This window comes from Magnolia sinica, chromosome 8 (assembly GCF_029962835.1).
Source record: "Magnolia sinica isolate HGM2019 chromosome 8, MsV1, whole genome shotgun sequence".
Taxonomy (NCBI): domain Eukaryota; kingdom Viridiplantae; phylum Streptophyta; class Magnoliopsida; order Magnoliales; family Magnoliaceae; genus Magnolia; species Magnolia sinica.
In genome coordinates, this window is record NC_080580.1 from 89,937,997 (window position 1) to 89,963,579 (window position 25,583).

Below are 25,583 nucleotides of genomic sequence, written 5' to 3' on the forward strand. Positions count from 1 at the left end.
GGTTGAGGTGCTCGCGTCACCTCATGGATGCTAGGAACTTAGGTGGGGCCCACCCTCATATTTGTTAGGAATTCACCTGGTCATCCATTTTATGAGATCATTTTAGAATATGAGGCAAAAATGAGCCGAATCCAATACTCAAGTGAGCCCCAAAGTTGAAATATTTGTGGGGCCACAAAAATTTTGAATCAGGCTAATATTTATGTTTTCAGTTTATCTATGTGGGAATGACGGAAGTTTTGAATTATGCTAATTTTATGTCTTCAGCTCATCTAAGCAAGAATGATAGAAGTTTTGAATCAAGCTAATATTTATGTTTTCAGTTCATCTCAGCAGGATGACAGAAGTTTTGAATCAGGCTAATATTTATGTTTTCAGTTCATGTTAATGGGAATGACGTTACAAATGGTATGGATGGCATGTAAACATCACTATCCACCGAGGGAGGTTTCAGGGGTAGAAAATTTCATAACCACCCTTTCCTTTAATTCAGCCCACTTAAGAGCTAACAGAACGGATGAACCCTGAATTTCTCACAAACATCATGGTTAGTGAACTTATCTCATAAACTCAGCATACACTTGGAAAGCTAGGTAAGGGCTATAGTGATATTTGTTAAAAAATCCACTTTATCTAACCACTTGTCAGATCGTGTGAAGACATGGGCTACAAAATAGTCAGATCTAATACTCAAGTGGGCTGCATGACAGGAAACAATGCTGATTGAAGGTCCACCGTTAAAACATTAATGGACGGCAGAAGTTTTAAATCAGGCTAATATTTTTGTGTTTTCAGTTCATCTGGTAGGAATGACCTTACGAATGATATGGATGGCATATAAACATCACGGTGCACTAGAAATTAGAAAAGTTTCAACGTTAGGCATTTCCTAACCCATTTTTTCCCCCACCACAGCTTACTTGAGTCTTAGATCTGTCTTATTTTTGAGCCATGTCCTTAACATAATCTGCAAAAACGGGTGGACGGAACAGATTTCTCTCAAACATCAAGGTGGACCCCACCTAGCTTGCTGCCTTAATAATTTCCTCAGACAGGCTGGCAAAGGCAATACGCGTTTAAATCCGGTACCCTATCTGGCATGACATGCTGGAGGACAAAACGACCAGTTGGCCAATTGAGTCCACGTCAGACTATTGAGAAGGATTGGTGGATGAGCTTCTTGACAGGTGTCACTAAACCATTGGACAGACAGGAATTTCATTTATGGAAAAAAGAGAATGGATGAAGTGTTCAGAAATACAAGCAGAGAGTATTGGGTAGATGACAGAATCGATGTTGTTAGCCACATGGCCTGTCTTTTACACGTTATTCTGACTATGTGGGCTATAATAGCCCAACCACGTTGTACATCACGGCAACGTTCTGAGCCATAGAAGCTTTGAAAATGAAATATCTGATTGAGACCGTTGATCAGAGATCAGGAGTATGATATACAGAAACAACTGATCAAGACCGATAATCACCAAAATCGCAGTAGAGATCGAAGATCCGGACCGTTGAATGTCTCCAAAATCAAGCGTGAAGTGTCGTGTATGAATTTCTTAGGTTTTTTTTTTAATATATGTGATATGATTGACAATACTCTTTTCCATACTCTGAATTAGAATCAGGGATACAGTCGGACTGAGTTATGGCTGACCCGACTTGATCTGATTTTGAAATAGGCCTAAACCGAACTCGACCTGACTCGGTACCAAGTCCAGCATGCTTGACCCGATCTAAGTCTGGGTCTAGCCTGGACTAATCTGGACTGAGTCCTAACCGATCACAAGTACTGAGTCGGTCGAGGTGGCACCGAGTCGGGTTAGGCGCAGTGGGTATCCATGGGCTGAAATCATCCTTATGGGGAGCCCTTTATAAATGTGCAAGATGGAATATAGGGCCTAAAATGGTTCCCAATTGGAATAGTTTTGTGGTGGGTGTTTGCCCTTGTTCCCTATGGTGTGGCGCCCCACAAGTCAAGTTGATTGAATGATTCAACCTTCAATTTATTTGTTGAATTTCCCATTGTTCCCTATTTCTCATTGGCCTGGAATCATCTAAAACACCGAATTTTGGTGGGGCCACCTTATCATATATTGAAATCTGATCCATCCATCAGGTGGTAAACCTTATGCTCATTATACATTAAAAAAAAAGAGATTAGAATGAGAAGAAAATCATATGGGCCACATTAATGGGAAGAATATCAAACTACCCTTAAAATCTCCAAAATCACACTGTGTGGCCTGCCTGAATTTCTGATCAGTCTGATTCATGCATCTTCCCTTCATCCGGGTGAGTTATTAAAGTGTTCAAAATTGTTATAAATTAAACTACCTGCTATAATTCTCCACTTAGTCTCTTACATGCAAGTTATGTTGACTCTTTTACAATTTCATTATATCTACTAACTTAAGTATCGTATTGTCCTGTATTGGCTTCTCTATCAATACTCATTCAAAATGGAAAGGGATCCTTGCCCACTTTTCAATGCAGCTGGGAGATGTTGAGGTGTGTCCTACCTAATTAGCATATAAGTCAAAAAAGAGTTCAAAACCATTCTAAATTGAATTGCCTACTTGAATTTTCCATTATTGACTTTCTTTCGTTTCATTATGTCCACTAACTCCATACTCCGACCTATATGCACTGTTCATATGTGATGAGGCAAATGATATTGTCTTGGCACAGCTTTTTTATTGTACAGGAACCCTTGCCCACTTTGTTTGGAGAAAAGATCCTTCTCGACCACACATAGAGCAATATTGATTAAATGAAGAGAAAACCTAGTCCTAACTCGTGACAGGCAACAAGGATGAAGAAACACCCATGAAACCAACTCTTGTTAATTTCTCACCATGTTTGGGAGTATTTTTATTTATTTATTTTTTTAACACACGTGCCCAACATACACGCCGTAGTGGGATTTCACCACCCATGGGTTCCGAACCCAAGACATCATGTTGAAACTCCTCAGAGTCTACCACTGAGGCAAGGACTGAACCCCCTATGCTTGGGAGTTGGAGAGCTAGTTAACCCTTGCTCATTTTCCATAGTTAACCCTTGCCCATTTTCCATAGCAATGGGAGCTACTATTATATTTATAAAAAAATAACTTGTGCTAAAGCTCAACGTGGGCTACCAACCGAAGGTAATCTTCCTTTATCCAAGCTTGGGACTGACACTAATAGCTCAAAACTACGATCGTTGTAGTTTTTTGAAGAGCTAGTCGCATCATATTTCTAATTGAAGGTGGTCATTTTTCAATAGTATGTATAATTAATACCTCATTAATTTAGAATTTATAATCCAATACATTTTCCAAATAACTTTTCATTAATCTACCTCATTAATTTAGTTTTATTTTTTCTAGTATTTTCCATCAGTTTTTCCTAATAACATTAAGATTAGTCAACCAAATTTTAGTTAATGGTCAAAATAACCTTTGTTTAACAAATAACCAAAATACCCTCCATTTAGCATATTAAACTTAAATTTTTTGTTAATATATATGTTTTTCTACTCTTCATGCACCCATCTCGATACATGCTCTCCCATGCACCACACCTCAAACTCTTAGAATCCGCGACTTACTATAAATAGTAAACTTACTATTTATAGACGGTCGTAATGTCTGCTAGTGCACAAGGTTTTCCACCAAAAATAGTAAGTGTCCTATTTGGCTTCACCAAACCGTTCTCCTAATTATTCTAAGCTCTTTTCACGTTGGGCGCAACTCCTAAAGCCCGATGGATGAAGAGTTATAATCAAACTAAAACTTACTATTTATAGTAAAAACGAAATTAAAATAGGGAAACGACCGTCGATCTTAGGGTTTTTTATAATTCTGGGCTGCGCAACCCAGCATAGCGGGTTAGTTGGCTTCGGTAGCTCGTTCTACCCCAAAATCATATATTTTACGTCAGATAACTCATTCCGGATTGTAAGATACGCTCGATTTAAGGTTCGATGGTCTGGATCACTTTTGTCGTCGACCGGGCCTTTTCTGATCCATCTACCTCATTAATTTAGTTTTATTTTTTCTAGTATTTTCCATCAGTTTTTCCTAATAACATTAAGATTAGTCAACCAAATTTTAGTTAATGGTCAAAATAACCTTTGTTTAACAAATAACCAAAATACCCTCCATTTAGCATATTAAACTTAAATTTTTTGTTAATATATATGTTTTTCTACTCTTCATGCACCCATCTCGATACATGCTCTCCCATGCACCACACCTTGCATGAGGTGGACTTAATATCAAAGATTGTTTTCTATATACCATGTTATTCATTTTTTTAAATTTTAATTAAAAAATTAAATTTTTTTTTTTTTAATTTATTTATTTTTAACATAGGAGTGCATGTCTGAGAAATGCTCTAGTGCATTCAGAGCACCATAAGTTAGAGTGCTCCATATTGCATTAGTTTACTTGGATAGTTCATTTCATTAGGATACATCTTCTAGACTATGGTGTGAAAATCATACTGATTGGATTATCCAATTCGTCCTTGTTTGGCCTTATTCTCTACAGCAATCCATTTTTTAAGCCATGGGATATTTATAATTGCCTAATAAAAATGATTTTTTAGAATGATAACCAATCCATGATATGATCTAACAAATTCATGGGCGAAATTGTTGATTGGACCTTTTTTTTTTTTTTTTGTAAATTATCTCGCCTGTCCATATTAAAGATCATTGATCAAATGGTTCATATTTGTTAGATTAGGATGATGTTAGTATGGTAGCTGATGAAATGTGTGTTGAACTTAATGAACGGTCGAGATCCATAGATTAGACTGTCTGAGTGTCCAAATGCAATTAGGAGCACTATAACTTAAGAGTGCTACGAGAGCACTGGAGTATCTCTCCAGATCCCCCTGTAATCCAGGGGGAGTGGATTACGTGCTCTCCGGCCTCCCTGCGGCCCTTACCTTGGGGCCCACTTTGATGAATGTATTCTATATCCACGGCGTCCATCCGTTTTTTCATATCATTTTAGGTTATGAGCCCGAAGTAAATCAGATCCTATTCTCAAGGGTACCATATCATAGGAAAACAGTGGTGATTGACCATTAATGGGGTATAGAAATTTTGGATCATCCAGGTTTATGTGACCTTATCAACAGGTTGGATAGCAAATAAACATTATGAAAATATTAAAGTGGGCCTTAGGAAGTTTTTAACGGTGGAGCCTTCAATCGCCACTGTTTCCTACAGTACGGTTCACTTTAGACATGGATCTTCTTTATTTTTAGCCTCATGTCTTAAAATGATCTCGCAAAATGGATGGATAGAATGCATATAGAATAAATTGTAAGATTCTATCAGGTGGGCCATACATGATCATCAATTTAAATCTGACCGTTGGATTATTCAGATCGGACATTTCAGTGACCCCAATCAAGGTTTAACCTAAATAGAGTTGAATGTGGCCTGTGGGACCCCCAAATTTGGATAAACCATCACCCCATATGTACAGTGATCAAAACTCATCTACACTGCCTTCAGTTTTATTTTTATTATTTTTATTATTTTTAAAATTTAATCTACTCCGTTCATTTTCAGGACCTTCCTAGTGCTACGATTTTTGTACAGTAGCAAAATAGGAGTAGACTGGACCTGATGGACGGTTTCAGATAAAAGATGTGAATGCAGCTACAGGTGTCAACGGGCAGGATTACGGTCTGCCCAAGCTCTGTACAAGCCCCGGTGGCCCAGCCCACGTTGTTCAAAGTAAGATGAATATATCATATCATAGTTATTGCAAGTCTACAATATCCAATATCCAAGAGTTTCAACACCTGGTTGAAGGGTTCGAGTACCCATAGGTGGTGAAATCCCACCATGGCGTGAGTGTGTGGTGGTGTGCGTGCGTGTGTAAAAATAATAATAAAAAAAAATAAAAAATCCAATATCCAGTCCCTACTCATACAACAACTTGCAGTAATGGTTGAATGAGCATGATAGACTCATTGATCAAACATGTCGGATAATATATCATGTTGATTTTATGTGATTTTATGGTAAAAAGCATGAGTAACCTAATTCATGAAATTGGTGTGATATAATAGCTTTAACCTGACCAGTAATTCATTTAGTATTTATTTCAATTTTTTAATTCAAATTTAGATGATTTACTTTTTTCAATATTATAATATTAATATAAATGCATTTAGATATTGTTAATTAAGTTGTTCTCTTTAAGCAAACTAAGAAGTTGGAGTGAACTAAAAAATAGTACGTGCAAAAACCAACTATTTATATTATACTTTTATAAATATGAATAGTTTCTGTTCAAAATTCTTAGGTCAAAACTCTTAATAAATTTTAATTTTATGATGAATTGCTGGGATTGGTGATTTTTGAGGTAGAGAATTATCGAATTGCTCTGTGTAAGTTTTTTAAATTTCTTTAAAAGTAAATATAGTCAAGAATTCTATGGCTAATGTGCTTTGTGTATAGGGCTGTACACAAACCGGGCTAGCCCGATTAGCTCGCTCGACTCGGCCCGAAAAAGCTCGACTTGGCCTGACCCGAAACTGAGTTCGGGTCAGGACGGGCCATTTTCTTCGGCCCGAAACTGAGTACGGGCCGAGTTCGGATAGGTTCCAGTTCGGCCCGACTCGACTCGGCCCGACTTGGCCTATATATATATATTTATATTTTTTCTAAATTCTTACCTAGTTACCCTAACCATTTACAACAATCCAGGCCATCCAAATCGTGGGTCCCTTTGTAGATGGAGCAAAGTCCTAAAAGTCTACGACAAAAACTCTTCCCAAAAATCAAGGCCATTCAAGTTATTTGCCTAAGCTCTTCCCATGAAGTAGATGGAGCAGAGTCAAAAAATCAAGGCCGTCCAAATCTTGGGTTCGAAACTGGCCCGAACTCAGCCCGAACTTGCCCGATTGCTGACTGGGCCGGGTTCGGGCCGAACATGTTGGCCCGGTGACCGGGCTGGGCCGAGTTCGGGCTGCTTTGGCTGGTGAGCGGGCCAAGCCGGGTTGAGCCCAGTTCGACTTGGTTCGGCCCGATGTACACCCCTATTTGTGTATGGCATTCAATATGTATAACATACAGAGCAGGGCACGTCCCAGCGCAGGGCTAGCGTAGGAAGATGACATGAAGGAAAGCCTGGGCTCCTGCGCTGCTGCCGCCGCATTTCAACGCTCCGCGATGACCCATACACGGTTCAGATTAGATCGTAGGATGATTAACGATTCAGATTCAAGTCTATTTCATGTCATTAGTACATCCAATGTGGACCGCTAGTCGACTACCCACGGGAAGCGGCTTCAGTGGATCCCGGTATCCAGAAAGTTCCGTAGTTCTTTGACTGTGGATCCACGGAAGCCGCATCCACTTTTAGGGGCCACAAAAGTTTTTAGGGATAAACTGGGGATCCACGGAAGCCGCATCCACTTTGAAGACCAGAGGGGTGTACCTTTGCAGATAAAACATTGATACTCTGGTGGAACATGACCATCCGCAAGCAGGCACTCAGCGGTTGTATCCAACGCGAACACTTCCAAAAACACAAACTTTTCAAATAGTAGGACTAAAAGTAGATGTCTCATGGACGTATAAAAGACATTGGCTGATCATTATCAACTTTATATTTGTGGTAAACAAGTAGACGGTTTTGATGAAAAGTTATTAAAATGAAAATACAGAAATAAAAGGTCAGGAACTTATGATCTACCAATCAATGAGATTCCGTAAGATGCCAGCTTTACAGTGTGTCCCAGAATTTGGACTGTTTGGATTGGAGCCATGCATGCCACATCTACAGTGGAAACATGCATGCGTATGAATGGTCATACTTTGCCACCTTATCATGCCTTTTCACTTTTGATGCAGGAAGCTGTGGATTTTCAATGAGAGAAAACTAGGGTTTTAGAGAGAGAGTGAGGGGTTTTAGCTTCTCCGTGCAGAAATGATGGAATGCCGGAAGCCATGGTATTTCAATGCTACAAACGGTAGGGATGACCTTCATCCAAACCCATTTATTTAATTCATCCGGCCGGTCTGAATCGGATCGGATTTCGGATCAGTCCGGTTCGAATTGACAATGGTCCGAACCCAATACGATTAACGGTCGGATCTGATTGATTTTGTTCGAACCTGACCGATCCTAGCCGTCGGTTCGGATCGAATCGGGTCGGATCCACCTGATTGGGTCCAAGATGCCCAGCTCTAACCGAAATCAAGAACAAAAATGAAACGGTTGGGTACCATTAATTTATTGTCGGGAGTACCTTTAAATAAGGCTGCTCACGGTGGAAAGCTTTTTTACTGTTCATTCTTTCCAAGATGGTGCGAACGAGATCTCAGGCCGGATAGCAACTGCTTCATTTCCATGTTCCAAGAAGACCTCGGACACCGAGGGTATTGCTGATCGAGCATCCGGTCCCCCCATCGGTCTTAATGATCGAGCAGCTCGTTCCCCACCAGTCTTGATCGATCAGGCCATCCACCCACACCAGCTCCCCGCACAGCAGCTACACTAGTTAGAAGAGGAGGAGAGGATCGAGCAGCGGGTCCCCCACCAGTCTTGGCGATCGACATAATGATCAATATTTTAATATTATGCATAATCAATAACATATGTAAAGTATTAAACAATATTACTCATATTAATGAAAGTATGACATAACTATGTTTTACTAAAAATACTTAAATAATACTATCACAATCAATAACTTATTTAAACCATTAAGCAAAATTACTCGTATTAATAAAAGCATACCATATAAATATATTTTATACATACCAATTTTTAGTTTAAAAGCATACCATATAAATATATTTTATACATACCAATTTTTAGTTCACTCCAGTATCTTAGTTGGCCTAAATACAACAACTCTTCGAATAGTAGAAATCATGGTATGTGTTGTAATCTCATAATGCTAAAATAAATTGTAAATCATTAAGTGTAAAAAAAGATATATATGAAACAACTACTAAACGAACTACTTGTGTAGTTTATAAGTTGTTATGTCACATAAATTTCATGAATAAAGCCTGTTATGCTATGTAGCATGAATGGGCATACAGTCAGTATGATACACTAACAAACATGTTGTCTAGTGAGTAATGTAATATGCGTGGTTAATCAAAAACTGCACAATTTTTATGTGAGTTGAGACGAGATAAGTCAAGGTTTGAAGAACAAAGTATAATACATCCATCTCTGCAGTACATGTGGCAAGGTGTCTTAATGATCAGGACCATTCATTTAATTTCACACACTGTTGAAAGAAAATGGTTCAAAATGGACATTGATAAGATGATCCTATCTAACTAATAAGTGACCTTCAAAATGGTTACTTTTTGGGAGGAATGCAAAGGGAAGTGACCTTCAAAATGGTTCTCTCTCTCTCTTTCTCTCTCTCTCTCTCTCTCTCTCTCTCTCTCTCTCTCAACTACACCAACCGTTGGGCTCGGGCACGCCCAGCATAAAATTTAGGGCCGGGTGCAGGCTAGACTATTTTGGCTTGTCACGGCTCAGATCAAGCTTGGGCCTATGTTGCTCTCTCTCTCTCTCTCTCTCTCTCTCTCTCTCTCTCTCTAACTGGACTAACCATTGGGCTCGGGCTCAGTGCAGCATAAAAATTTAGGTATAGGTTCAAGCTCGACTATTTTGGTTTGTCACGGGCTCAAGTCAGGCTTAGCCTTTGTTAAACAATGTGGACCGTGCTTGGATAGAAGCCCAGCCCCATTGACAGCCCTAATACAGCTAAGACCGGCCCATTGACAACTCCACTGTGAATAAGCCAATTAGGGCTGTCAACTCATTTGAAAATCCATTTCATCCTACCCATCGATTACCTTCAAAATTAGGCCTTGGTTTTTAGACTCCTACAAGACTTGCTTGACTTGGGCTATTTGGATGGGACTCCGTTGAACCCAATCCAGTTCAAAGTGACTCAGGTGAGTCATGACTCGAATTGTGGAGTCATTTAATCTCTAAAATGAACATTTTCTCACAATATAAGAAAAATGAGTTTCTCAAGTGGGTTAAGTCCAAACGCACCACCATTCACTTTCAATCACCTCACATGTGCCATCTGTGCTAATGTGGAATCTAACACTAAATCACAATACCAAAATCAGATTAGCTGAATGAACCTCACCTTTAATTCATAACCACTTGTTTGGGACGCACATGGCGTACGCTTTAGTTTGAATTTACTTGTGGTGCTATTTTTAAATAATCTGTAAGTGCTAGAGTATTACTGTTGTGCTGAAGTTTTTTTTAATAAAATATTAAAAATTATTATTTAATAAATATAAGATTTTTATCTATAAAATAAATATATAATCTATTTTAAAATAAAAATGTTTTATTATAATATTTGCTTTTTATATTATAAGATATGTTTTCGATGAACTCATTTTTGTCAGAGCCCTAGACAAACCCTTTTGATGAATGAGTTGGACGGCAGATACATGACATGGTGGACCCCACATTTCAATTGATTTTTTTATTATTTATTTTGTGAGCATCACCCTCCCAATGTCTCCCATTGTTTCTTTTGGTAGGCCTAATATGGGGAGGCCCATCTAATGGACGGCCCAGGCACATCACAGTGGGCCCCACACAACTGCTTTACGTTCAAACACCTGCGGTGCACGGTGTTGCATGTACGTACATATTTTCCTATGAAGTCCCATTGATCACTTTGAGGAAGCGTTTGTAGTTAGATCAAATATCCAAGGGAGTCATCAAACACTATATCCTTTCACACGCCCAGCGTGTATATGATCCAGGCCGTTCATCTATAACGGCATAACATGGATGGTGTATGCACCAAAAATTGGACTGGTTGAATGCCCATGGGGTCAAAAAAAATTCAATCAATGACAAGAGGTGATCCACACTGGATGACTTGTGGGTACAGCCTCAATAGATGAGTGGCCTGCATCTCATACATGTGGGCCACATTTACAGATGTAGGGTCAGAGATGCGTTTTACATCTATGTTTGGCACTGATTGATCAGACATGTTGGCTAGCGTATCGTGTTGATTGTATGTGATTTTATGGTAAAAAGTAGGGCTGTACACGAACCGAGCTGGCTCGGTTAGCTCGCTCAACTCGACTCGAAAAAGCTAGATTTGACTCAGTTTGAAACTGAGTTTGAGCCGAGTCGAGTTGATTTTTTGAACTTGAAAAAATTTTCAACTGAGTTCAAGCTTGCCCGAGCTCAGCTCGACTCAGATCGAACCCAACTCGAATTGAACTTGGATCGAACCAGTTTGGTGATTCGGTTAATTACTCGGATCGACTTGTGTACATCTAGAGTAAAAAGTATGACTAACCTAATTCATGAAATTTGCTCACTAACCTAATTCATGAAATTTGCTCACTAGCCTAATTCATGGAATTTGTTTGAACTAATAGTTTTAACCATACTAGTAATTCATTTAGTATTTATTTCAATTTTTTAATTCAAATTTAGATGATTTTTTTAATATTATAATATTAATATACATGCATTTAGATATTGTTAATCAAGTTGTACTCTTTAAGCAAACTAAGGTGTTGGAGTGAAGTAAAAAATAGTATGTGCAGAAATCAACTTTTTATGTTATACTTTTATAAATATGAATAATTTTTGTTCAAAATTCTTATTGCAAAACTCCTAATAAATTTTAATTTCATGATGAATCGTCGGGACATGTGATTTTTTAGGGAGAGAATTATCGAAATGCTTTGTGTTAGTTTTTATTTTATTTTATTTTCTTTAAAAAGAAATATAGTTAAGAATTCTATGGCTAATGTGCTTTGTGTATGACATTCAATATGTATATATAACGTATCGTCCAACCAGAACAGTGTCCTGGGGCGTCCACGTAGGATTTGCCGCAGGACCGTTCGTTTAAACTACTCATGGTGAGGTACCACAAATAAATTAATCCAGGATTAGCCCAATTGAGTAGACCAGACGGGTCATGACAGGACCAAGTGTGGGCCGCCAAGCCAGATGGCCGTTTACACTTAGCAACAGCCCGTGCGGGCTATACCGCGACGCGGGAAGGTCGGAAAAATCTAAAAATTTAGTGAACCGAAGATCTTACTCGGACTTAGTGGACACCCAAGAATTAATTATCTGTGCCGTTCTAGCAGCACTTGTCAAATGCAACCCACCCAAGGCCAGCATTGAAATCTGACACTCTTAAATGAAACTGAAATACGAGACATTTCAGCCGTCGGATTTCTTCTAAATTTATGGTGAAGGTCTAATGTATTTTCCTACGCTCGTCCACAAAATCTGGGACCCGATCATGGTACGGTGACCGTTGATCACAAATCGGACCCGTACGGTCAGATCTAGCGTCCGATTGCCTTCAAATTTTGCATGACCCTTCATCGGGCCATGAAACACTTACCCTTTGAGTTTCAGGGCTAGAGGGCCAGCAGAACCGCTCTAATCACTGGAATGGACCCCACATGGCCATTTAAACATTGGAACCGTATGATCAAACCCCATATTCATTCATCCGTTTGTTCCCAAACTTTGCATGACCCCTCATCGGGCCATGAGACACTCCACATGAGGTATAAATTGATGATCTTATGCTTGTCTTGTTTGGTTTTCTTCACATGATGTTGCCCTATAGCATGTATGCGTTATTAATCCTTGTGCAAAATGGCTCTATGAGATGTAGGAAGTGCTTAACTTCCTCACTAACCCATACAACACATATGCACCTTTATTTATGATATTGTTAGCATCTCTTGGTAGGAGATTCTGAATTGTATGTTGAGGAGTATGAGAATATGATGTTGATTATGCTAGTTGATAACTCTGTTAGTTGACATGTTATGAATCACCACCTAAACCCTTGGGTTGGTCATGAATATGAGGAGAGCAAAGGCGGCCCCATTGGTAGGACCGTCTTGAGGCTAAACCCATGGATTTGGGCAAGTGCGTGAGGGCGACATTAGTTAGACTACATGGGTCGCTCGTACCCGATGTCGTTCCGCCACGTACTTGCTTGAACTCATGCAGTCTAGTCTATTGGCTGAACAACCTTGTTTGTTAACCCTGTTTGCTTATACATATATGAAACCTGACACACCCTACAACCATTGTAGCACATCGATAACCACTTAAAACCGATCCACCGACTCGTGAGTCAGACATGGTGGAATAAGACACTGTGGCCGAACTGTTGGCTTACGCTAGGGTGACGCGCCTCCCCGTAGTGACCGTAAGCGATCCCTTTCTTAGTACTCCCCATGTGCTTGAAGTTGAGGATAGAGAACCTGACGGGATCAAGGATCGCGTTGCCCTGGTTTCACACGTTGAGGGGCCTTGGCATCGCAACCAGTTGAGGGCATTAATATGTGAGGTGTATCAGATTCCCTAACCTACTGGATGAATGAACTTAACTAAGAACTCGGCTAACACGATTACATTGCATCGCATTAGTTAGGGTGGTGACTCGCAGTCGAGGTCGCTTTGAGGGAGTGTTGGTCATACTTGACCGTTACATGGAGTCGTTTGAGGGAGTGTTGTAGCGAGGGCATGCATTATATCATCCGTCATGCATGTGCATTAATAAGATTAGTCAGGTGTTTGTGAATGATTACTTTTCATTAAATTCGTAATATAACTGATGCATGTTACAACTTAAGACTGATAGCACCCACTGAGTTAATCACTCACTCTCACTCTGGGACGGTGTTTTAAAACACCAATCAGACTCTTTAATAGCTGCAGGTAGCGATGAGTTCGAGGAGCCTGACGGCGCGAGTTTTGACGAGGAGGATGAGCTGTCTTACTTACAGCTGATAGGCGGCTTTCTGTCAGCTTGATAGCAGGATTTGGATCGCTGAGCAGTGGGCTCAGCTCTATTCTTTTTAGACATATCATTCTTTTTGTGGTTTTGTTGGGTAACGCCTTGTGTGACCCATTTATACTTTTGGACCCGTATATATACTAGATCTCCTTCATTTCAGTAAACTTGTATGGTTGTGCTTCATGTTCCAGAAAATTTCAGGCTGCGCATTTGAACCTGATTAAATGCATATTAATGAAAATCGGTTATAAGTGATACTCGGAAACTCAGGAGTCGAGTGTATGCACGACCCCCGATTTCCAGGGCGTTACAGTATAACATACACACTTGATAAACAAAAAAATTGAGCCTATCAAATAATTGAATGGGTTACAAGTGAATTTGGATGCTTTTAGATGGTGTAATGTGTTTTTATACTATGTGGCCCATCCAATGATTTGATCCAACATATTTTTTGTTCATCTAATCACCATGGTGAAGTGCATCCATTGAATGCTTTGGATGTCATATGCATGCCAATTGGTCACTGAAATTCATGATTTCAACACTTTTTAAAGAAATAAATAAACAAATGAGACATTTTGGTAATTTAACAATTCCAAAAGCAAGTGTAATTACTAACCATTGAGGCATTATTTGGTAAAATCCAAAGTAGCGAGTAAATTTTGTACTTTTCAATTTGTACTTTTGAAGTTTAAAATAATTTAATATTAATTTAATTTTATAATTACACAAAATTATAAGCCATACATATAGTTAATTTATCTAATAATATTTGCATGTACTCTAATTTTCTTCTTCTTTTAATTGATAACATTTGTGATATTTGTTATATACATGTTTACACTTGTTCTGATGCAGTCTACATTAGCCAACGATCATCTGCCACGTGTTAGCACACTCATACCAAGAACGGGAGAGAAATGTACATACGTTAGGAGAGACTGCCAGGTCACGTAGCAGGCTAAAAGAGTTGATGCTTAAAATCATACGCACCGTGACCAATGTATGCAAAACACACCTAACATTTTAACATGTTAAGGAAGTTTCTAAGGAGACTTTCGAATTCTTCATAACCGACATGTTCATGGCATGAACGTCCTAAATAAATAATAAGAAAATTTTGTTTACTTTCTCAAAAGCCGTAAGGAATTAAAAGTGAACAACCGAAAACCATAGGAAAATAGAAGCATATCGCATACGATGATACAAATAAGCAAGGAATCCGAATTCAAGTAGGATATGCTCATTGCCTAATTGTAAGATTCATGTTGATGCACAATCTCCATCCCTCGGAAAGTCTATAAAAGCAAAATCCAAAGAATAAGTTCAGGACAATTAATACTTATAATCTATATGCTATCTTTATCCCTTTCGATTCTTCCTGAATAATGATTAATTTAGCTTTTTAGCCTAATTTCTCTACTTTTGTTCAGTCAAGTTGCAATAAGTTCGAAGTTACTAATTCTTAGCTTAATTTCACTGATGTTTAGTGCATTAGTGCAATATGATCTTAGAAGTAGTTTAAATATCTATGACGTAGTTGATGAATTCTAGATTACTGAGTCTGTAATTAGTACATCTCTAGTCATATCCTGCCACAATTGCCTGGTAGTTTTATAGCTATTTTGCTAGCACAAGCCATTGTAAGTATTTTATTATTTTATTTGCTTACTTTATTTTTTCTTTTCACTGATTGTACTCCAATATTTAAATCAATAAAATTGGTGATCCAACTTAATTTTTTTAAATCTTTTATTTCTTTATGGACATACTTGATCTACTGTTACCATTGGAAAAAGGTCATTATATCTTCAAGGTGAAATGATCCGATTAAGAAGAATTTACTCTCTACTTCCAAAATTGTCTAATCGATGTAACAATTAGTGGTTGAACAATCATGCCAATATTCATGGATCTGAGTCTAATATGACTAATTCGGCACCCATGGTCACAAGCTTTCAATCAATCAAGTTGAACATGACTCTAGCATGCCCATCACCAAATCTAATCACACATGTTTAACTAAATTTAGGCAGTTCAGAATATATATGGTCATATGTCTAGATTAAACAATAACAATACACATCCCACTGTTAAGATTGCTTCCTTGGGAAGAATCTATGAGACAATGCGTTCACCTAATTTGATATTTTTTTTGTCACAAATAAAGGCATGCATAAGACCATAAGGAACATGTGGGAATTGAACACTTCTTCACTATCATTGAAAGACCGATGTATGCAATTTGCCTTTGAAGTGGATACAACACATGTAAGCCTAATTTCGGGGGTCAAGTAATGCCTGACTCTCGAATTCTCAGGTGCCACTTATGCTTCGCAGAAAATAATTGATTTGGGTTTTATTTGCTTGGTGTATAAGCATTCGAGAAATTAAATGGATTATGCATGCGGTATATACTGAAATCAACATAACTAACTTAGAACATAACTAGCCAAATAATGCGTATACACTTCGTGTATGGGACTGCATCCCAACAAAATACATATAGTCCAAAAAAATGTACAAAAAGTCCCCACTCTACGACCCCATCACTAGCCCTAGGGCAAACTATAGTGACCCGCACAGGAGCTGGAAGTACGAGAGCTCATCCTCTGAGTCTGTGGATGCCTTGTCCAGTGCATTGGACTTTGTGATATCTGCATGTAAGATAAAGTTTGGTTGGTGTTTTAAAACACCGTCCCAGAGTGGGAGTGGGTGATCAACTCAGTGGATCCATTAACATCAAGTTACTCAAGGTATTAAATCCACATGCATAATTAATGAAAAGTAATTTAATCATAGAGTCCATATATACTTTTGTTATTGCACGTGTATGCTATTATGATATGATGCATGCCCTCGCAATCCAACACTCCCTCATAGCGACTCCATCTTCATATTTGCAAATGACCAATACTCCCTCATTATGTGACCTCAACTACCGAGTCGCCACACCTAGCTAATACAATGTGATGAATGCTCGTGTTAACCAAGTGAGTTAATTAAGTCTGCTTATCCAGCAAGATTGAAGAAGCTGGCACATCTCCAAATAATCAATGGCCTTATCTAGATTGCTAGGCCCAGGACGGTCGTAACGGATATGTGCCCGCGATTCTTGATCCATATTAGGGTTTACCACCTATACGACAACTCTTTAATTAATGTGAGGTTAACATTGGTCCGAATGTCACTTAGGACCCAGATGACACAGCTCGGACAAATAGGGTTAAGCCGCCTATCCTTGATCCATATTGAATAATTAAAATAAACACCAACCATTAGTTTTCCAATTAAATATAGATTCCATTGCTTTTCTAAAGACCTATACCCTTGCGACCGCGCAGTCGCTGCGATTCCGATGCCGCGTCTCGCTCGCCGAGGCGATACTCAGGCCAGAAAATGTGGGCTCGCGTTCGGTTGGAGAAAACACCGCGCGTCGCAATTTTCAAGAGAATCTCTAGCCTAAATGTCACATCAATCTATTAATCAAGTCTAAGTACACAACCTTACTTAGCCATCCCCTTTTCACCAACAAGGCGTGACACCCATTTCTTTTTCACCCAAAAGTTAACATGCACCATGCTCCCTCATCCCATCACCACTCCTCTCTCTCTCATTCTCTCTCTCATTTCTCACTCTCCCAAGCAACTCCCAAGGAGAGGAAACGTCCAAGCTCTCCATGAGAAGAGCCATGTGTGGCCCACTCCCTATCACCTTATCTCTCATCTCCACCCTTGGATCATCATCTTCACCGTTAAAGGAACATTTTTGGAGCATTGGAAGGCTAGTGAGGAAGAAGAATGAGAGGTGGGTGCTTTTCTCTCTCTCTCTTTATTATTATTATTATTATTGTGCGATGTGTGGCCCACTCGGACGGACCCCACCTTGGTGTATGTCTCATCCACACCTTCAGCCATTTTAATGGCCCATCTGAGCAAGGCCCACCTCTTATATGTGTTAAGTCTGCTGCAGTGTCAAATATATATATATATATATATATATATATATATATATATATATATATATATATATATATATATATATATATATATATATATAGATATGTTAGCATGATTCAAGTCTTTTGGGGTGAACCACTCGTGTAGACCCCACCTTGATGTATGGGACTAATCTACACCGTCCATTTCATTCCCTACTTGATTTTAGGCGTTGAACCGAAAAATGAGGTTGATCTGGTTTCCTGGCGGGCCATGGTTTAGGAAACAATGCTCTTACCTTTGATTTACTTCCTGATGCTCCTGTATATCAAAAACAGCCCAATATTAGACTTGTTGGGATTGTATCGAGCCACAGGGACCAATGGCTGGATTGGATTCGTCCGAGGTGGGCCCCACCTACCAAAAAGCACCGAAATTTAGTTTAAAAAAAAGATAAAGTAGCAGCAGCTGCTGCTGTCAAAGCACACAGCAGGCGCTGCCTGCGGCTAACGGACCAGCGGACGCCACCATGATGCATTTCAACCATCAACACCATGAATTTGATGCGTCCCCACAAACTAAGCGTCCACCCCAAAAATCAGCCTTATACGGGACTCAAGCGGGCCACACCATCTAAAATCATGTGAAAATATGCCTAAACATATAAAATCATTTGGTGGGGCCTACCTGAGTTCTGGATGTGATTGAAACTTGGTTTGGACCTCTAAGTTTATGGGACACATATAATGGATGGAGTAGATCCGATTAATGTGGGTCCCACCTGGATAAAAGAAAAAAATAAAAATAAATACACAAATAAGTGCACTAACGCAGAGGAGTCTGGACGTCCAACGTGAAATAGGGAGGGCCCCCTTGGCCCCAATTGTAGGCCCTACCATGATGTATGTTCTAAATCCATGCCGTTCATTTAATAGGTCCCCTTTTATGATGCGTTGGTTCCAAAAATCAGTCATAAAAAGTTCTCGGATGGCCCACACCATCACCTTTCATGCGGTGGTGTGCCAAGCCACATGGAATCAACTGCTGGGGTCCACATGCAGCTTGGATCCACCTGAAACTCTGTTTGGACCCTTAAATTGGTGGGACACACACAATGAATGGGTTGGATTTGTGAATTACATCACGGTGGACCCTAGGACCACATAACCGTACCAAAAGTTTGGTGGACATATAAACATTACGGTGGCTCACCATGTGACCTTATAAACAGTTGTATGGCAAGTAAACATTGCGGTGGGCCCCTGGCCCATATAACTTTATCAACGGATTGGATGCAAGTAAACATTACAGTGGGTTCCATTCATCTTGGTCTATATGACCCCATCAATAAGTTGGGAGAAAAATAAATATTGTAGTGGGCCCCAGGTCTATAAGACCTTATCAACAGGTTGGATGCAAATAGATATTATAGTGGCCCAGGTTGGATGATAAATAAATATTACGGTGGGCCCAAGGTCCACATGACCTTATGAATAGATTGGATTGCAAATAAATAATACAGTGGGCCCTAGGCCCATGTGACCCTATGACTAGTTTGGATGGAAGATAAACATCATGTTGGCCCTAGTTTGGATGGACAGTATGTTGGGCCCTCGGTTGGGTGGAAAATAAACATTTTGGTGGGTCTTACTTAAGACCTATTTATGTATGTGTTGTGTCCACAATTGTGGACCTCCATCATGAAACATGTGACTTATCTATACCTTCCATCCCTATGGGACCCACCATGATGCATGTGTTTCATCCAACCATCCAACCATTTTTGGAAAATGATCTTTTTTAGGTTTGGGACGAAAATAAGACAGATTTATTTATCAAGTAGACCATAGTGCACGGTGAGGATTGAACGGCTATCTTTGAAATCCTTGAGATCTTATGATTAGATTGGATGAGAAATAAATGTTATGGCGGGCCTTGGAAATTTTAGTAGTGGAAATCATTATCACCACTTATATTTGAGTGTGGCTCATTTGATATACACGTGGGCATGTGGTGTGGCCCACTTACCATATTTATGGCCCATTGTTAAGGCCCACCTTGTTATATATGAGGTCCCTGTGATGCGGCCCATTAGATGTATTTGGGGCTCATGGGTCGAGGCCCAATATGATGTATATAAGGCCCCTTTCAATGTGTGATTCCGCCATGATAAATGTATTTTATATCCGCACTGTCTACCTGTCCTGATGGCGCAGGGCCCGCTTGCTGCATGTGCTGGGCCTGCCTACATTGTACAGGGCCACCATGCTGTGTGTACTTCACCCACACTGTCTACTTGTGTGGCCCGCCTAGATGTACGTATTTTGTATCCACACCATCCATAATGTTGGGATAGTGCTGGACAATGTTTGGTTGGCGCTGATTTACATGGATATGTTGTATAAGTGCTGATCATCATACGTGGGCCATGGGTGTAGTGATACACATGTTATACCTACAACTATTGAAATGATTTTTAGTACGACCCATGTAATGAGGCCCACCTTGATGTATTAGTGCAGCCCATTACGACGTATTTCTGGCCCGTATGTCGTGGCCTATTGTGATACGTTTCCGACCCCTGTATTGAGGCCCGACTTGAATTGCATAAGGCCCATTGGTGCGGCCCAATGTTGCGACCCACCGTGATGTGTATATTAGGCCCAATGGTGCGGCCCAATGTATCGACCCACCCTGATGTGTAGGCCCACGTGCTGTATGTGTAAGGCCCACCTGTGATGACTATTTGAGGCCCACTTGTTAGATATTTGGGCCCACCTTATGTTTGATTCTATGTGGACCACTCCTTGGGAGCAATGTTGGTAAAATGTCCACATTCTTAGGCGGTGATGGTTAGATGTCCACATTGTGACCCTTCCTTAGGCCTTATCGGGCCCATTCTCATCATTCTCTTAGTGGGTTAACCCAAATACGTGGGCCCCATTTACCACGGACTGATGACTACATGCTACCGGATTAGATATAACAACGGCCTAGGGTAGATCATTATATTATGGTTGATCGAGATGTTCATCTATGGACCCGGTCTTGTCTTGATGCTGATCATCGGTGTTGATTATCGATCGATTGTCGGTGCCAATTATCGATGTAGATTATCGGTGTCGATTTGTCGAGGTCGATTGTATTGGCCGGTTCCGATTGTCAAGGCCGATTCTGAGTATCGAATTCGATTGCCAAGGCCGATTGTCGAGACCTATATGATGTATATGTGACCCGTAGTTGAGGCCCATTGTGATATGTATTAAGCCTATGATGCATGGTCCATTTGATGTATTCAAGACCCATGTGTAGGGCCCACATGTCCTGTGTTTGAGGCCCATGGGCAAGGCCCATTGTGATGTATTCATGGCCTATAGGCAAGGCCCATTGTGATATGTATTAGGCTCATGAGCAGGGCCACCTGTTGTGTATATGTGGCCTTGAGTAAGACCCATTGTGTTGTATATTAGGCCCTTGTGTGAGGCCGTGGGCCCATTATATGTTTGACTCTATATAGGCCATTCCTTGGGGGCAATGTTGGTTAAATGTCCACATGGTCGAGGTCGATTATCGATGTTTAGTTGTCGATACCGATTATGAGTATGTGACAGCATAGCATTATGATACATGTCCATACGCATCATCTGCATGTTTGTTATGAGAGATGGTTGACTATTGCATATGTCATTGAGCAGGTTGTTATGAGACTCCCTGATAGGCAGAGGTTATCTCACATAAGCGCACGGTATGCGCAGGGTTGATGCATGACTGGATTGTATGACTCATGCATCTTGCATTATGATTACTGTATGCCCTAGCGACATCAGGGCCGTAGCCTCCACACGCATATCGTGGATGGCCAAATAGGACACCAGAAATATTTGGTTCTAGCATACGGGCGCCATAGATGTCCCTGGGTGAAAATTCTTAAACCTCCATGGCCAGGAAACGCCCCAACGTCGAGACCGAGTGGATACATGAGCGCCCAAGTGCCGAATACCAGGAGGCCACGTCTCCCACTGTGTCGTGGTCGGTTGGGAAGGGGTGTGGCCTTACTAGGCTGAGTTTGACTAGCTCGTGAATGGGTTCACTATCGACGTGCCGGATAGGTATTGACAGACTATTGGCCAGGCGGATAGTGAAGTTTCTTACGCTCACTTGGACTATGCTACTGGGAGAGAGGCAGTGTCATTTGGAGTGTACTAAACCTCGGTGATGATCCCAGAGATGAACTGTACTAATACGTGGACTTATGGAGCAGGAGTTGCATATTCATTCATCCATTCATTCACTATCCACTCGGGCTAGTGGTGCGCAACTATTTATTACGAGTGCTTTCGCAATGGCCAGGATTTCGGTTGGGGCGCGCGACTAACCTGAGATCAGGAGTTTACCACATTGAGTCTAACTATCCAAATTTAGGTATGGGACTGGTTTGGATAGAAGTCCTTTGTGATGGACCCCGTAGCCTACGATACTATGTACTATCATCCCGACTTTACACTCCAACTTAGTCATTTCATTCGCATCGCATATTACATTGCATCCGCGGCATATGGCATTTTGGGCTATTGTGTCTCTGCATTTATATGGTTTAGGTACGGCTAACACTATTTGTGTTACTCATCAGGAATGTATATTGTATTGTATCCTCTGCATCTGATATTTGGCTATCTATGATTCCTCATTTGCATAGTTGTTCTATATTGCGTATTCTGACATTGATGGACTCATGGACTTGTCCATATTTTCGCTTACCCTACTATCGTATGATCTTATCAATATTTTTGCTTATTCCGATATTGTATGATTTATGGATTATCCGTATTTTCGGCATTGTATGATGATGTCATTATGTTGAATACTTGGCACTTACCTTGTACACACTTACACCACCCTCTAAGCTTTCTATAAGCTTATGCACGATAGATGCGTGCAGGTGATGTTAGGTTGCAGCAGTGTTGAGCTTGGAGCGTGCGGCGGTCTTCTGGAGCTTGGTTTTTAATTATGTATTTCCTTTCAGCATTGTATCCAAATGATTATATTAGTGGATATGTGATGATTATGTTGCCTTTGTGAATTGGGTAATCTTGTGGTTATGCTTATTACGAGTTAAATGTACAAAACAAAAACCCTCCTTATAGGATCCCAGGATCGGAATCTAGCGTATGGACGCTAGGAGCCGAGAATGGGTTTACCATCTATATGACAACTCCCTAATTAATGTGAGGTTAACATTGGTCTGACCGATCACTTAGGACCCAGATGACATAGCCCGGACAAACAGGGTTAAGCCGCCTATCCTTGATCCATATTGAACAATTAAAATAAACACCAACCATTAGTTTTCCAATTTAATATAGATTCCATTGCTTTTCTAATTAAATATAGACTGGTATTTTTCTTATTAATTATTTATTTATAAGTCAGCAATTTAGTAGTTAGAATTGTCTTGACAAGACATACTTGAGTCACATAACATTTAAGAATTCAAATAACTAAAATTAGAAATTTCATGTGGGCCCATCATGATGTGTGATTCAACCTAACCATTATATGCTCTGCTTTGATCGGGATATGATGTAGAGCGGGTCGAGGATACTTTCATGTCCAAGATGGACCAGAGAAGGCTTGATCGGAGGCAGAAGTGATCTGAACTGTTAGAACCTTTAAACAGACATATGTCGCAAACAGGAATGAGTTATTCGACGTACCATATATGATTTTGGGTAGGAGAAGTTACTTGCCTTTGACCTTTAGGAGTTGTGTCCAACACGAAAAGTGCTTAGAAAAATTAGGAGAATAGCATATTTAAGCCAAATACGACACTATAAATAGTAAATTTAATATTTATAGTACGTAACTAATTTTATGAAGTTTGAGTTGGAGTTTGAATCTGAAACTTTTTTCAAGATTTGGTATCGCTATTTAAAGGGTTGCAAAATTGTTTTTATTATCTACCAATTAAAATTTGAATTTCTAAAATTTATTTATGTTTTTTTATTTTCCCTTGTGATTTGAGTTATCTCCGTGAAATTCAGTTGCAAAATCATTTTTATTATCTACCAATTAAAATTTGAATTTCTAAAATTTATTTATGTTTTTTTATTTTCCCTTGTGATTTGAGATATCTCCATGAAATTCTAGAGAAGCTCCGTGGATTCAGAATAGTTATTCCCTTAAGGAAGACAGTGATCGACCTCACCACGTTCATCCTTCATAAGGAGGCTAGATACCAAAACTCATATTGACCAATAATTCAGGTGGTCCCCACAAAAGGGAAGAATACAAATGGAATGGCTGGACATGTGCCATCCAACCAATTCATCAGGTGAGTCCCACCAGCTAATTCATCAGGTGAGTCCAACCAGGATGCAGGACATGCAAAGAATAATTCAGATAGACAACACAGGTGGGCCACACCACGTGAATGCATAGGTTTCAGTCAAATATGGACATTTCTCCATGTGATGGGTAACGCTTGAGTTTTACATCAGGATAAATGTTTTACTTTTCAGTGAAATTGAGGGAGCGGACCAAATTGATGGTCTAGATTAAAGATACAAATCATGGAAACAATCCATGATATGCACTTACAAATCCATGAATGAAATTGTAGAATGGACTTGTTTTTGTGTAAATCATCTGTCCATCCATATTTAAAACCGTTGATCAAATGGTTGATATTTGTTAGATCGCATGATCCTTGCATGGTAGCCAATGAAATTTGAGTTGAATCTAATGAACGGTCGAGATCCATGGATGGGAATGTCCGAGTGTCCCAATGCAATTAGGAGCACTATAACTTAGCACTGGAGCATCCATCCAGATCCCTGCCCCATATCCAAGTGATCAAATCGCCAGATGGGCCACACATTAGAGTTGAATGTAGCTTGTGGGACCCACTATATTGATTAGAACTCGTCCATAGTGCGTTCAGGTTTTTTAATCTGCTCCGTTCATTTTTTAGGACCGACCTATTGCTGTGATTTTTGTATGGTTGCAAAATAAGAGTGGACTGGACCAGATGGATGGTTTGAGATCAAAGATGTGAATGAAAGTAGGGGTGTCAACAGGCCAGGTTAGGGTCTGGCCAAGGTCTTTCCAAACACAGTAGACCGGGCCTAGGCCCCAAGGCTGGAAGGTGTGGTTTGGTCTAACATGAAGAGTAAATGAAGATTTTTATATATTGTGTATATTACAAAATTTCCTTTACGAACCCTAATGGGTCAGGCAAGGCTGGAAAACTGACTGATTGAACCCAGCCCTTGAGCCTGATACTCCATCTTAAGCCCGGCCAGATGCGGAGTAGACCCGAAAGCTCGATAGGCTAGTCTAGTCCATTTCCATTCTGAAGGCTTCTTACACTTAGCACACTAGACCATTTATCACTGACAGAGTGAGTACTCTGTCACGCTTGTTTATATATATATATATATATATATATATAAAATTTAATTATTGGTAATCACATGTTACACTTAAAGAAGATTTTTTCAATGTACATTTTAAACTGCCCTTGCAAACCCTAGTTGACTAGGCCGGGTTGATGGACTGTACTACGTAATCCAAATTCGGCACAATTGAGAAATGGGCTAAATTTTAATCACAAGACCAGTCCTCGGGCTTTATCCACCCGAAGCACGACGTGAGGTAGGCCAGACTATCACAGCCGAACTCTCTCCTTTGTCCCAATCCCTTCTCTAATGATGTGTGACTGACATCCAACCAGTTTATTAGATAAACACCCCATGTTAGGCATAAATCCTAACACAAACCAAATATTCATACCTATGTTATCATTTCAACGGATCAG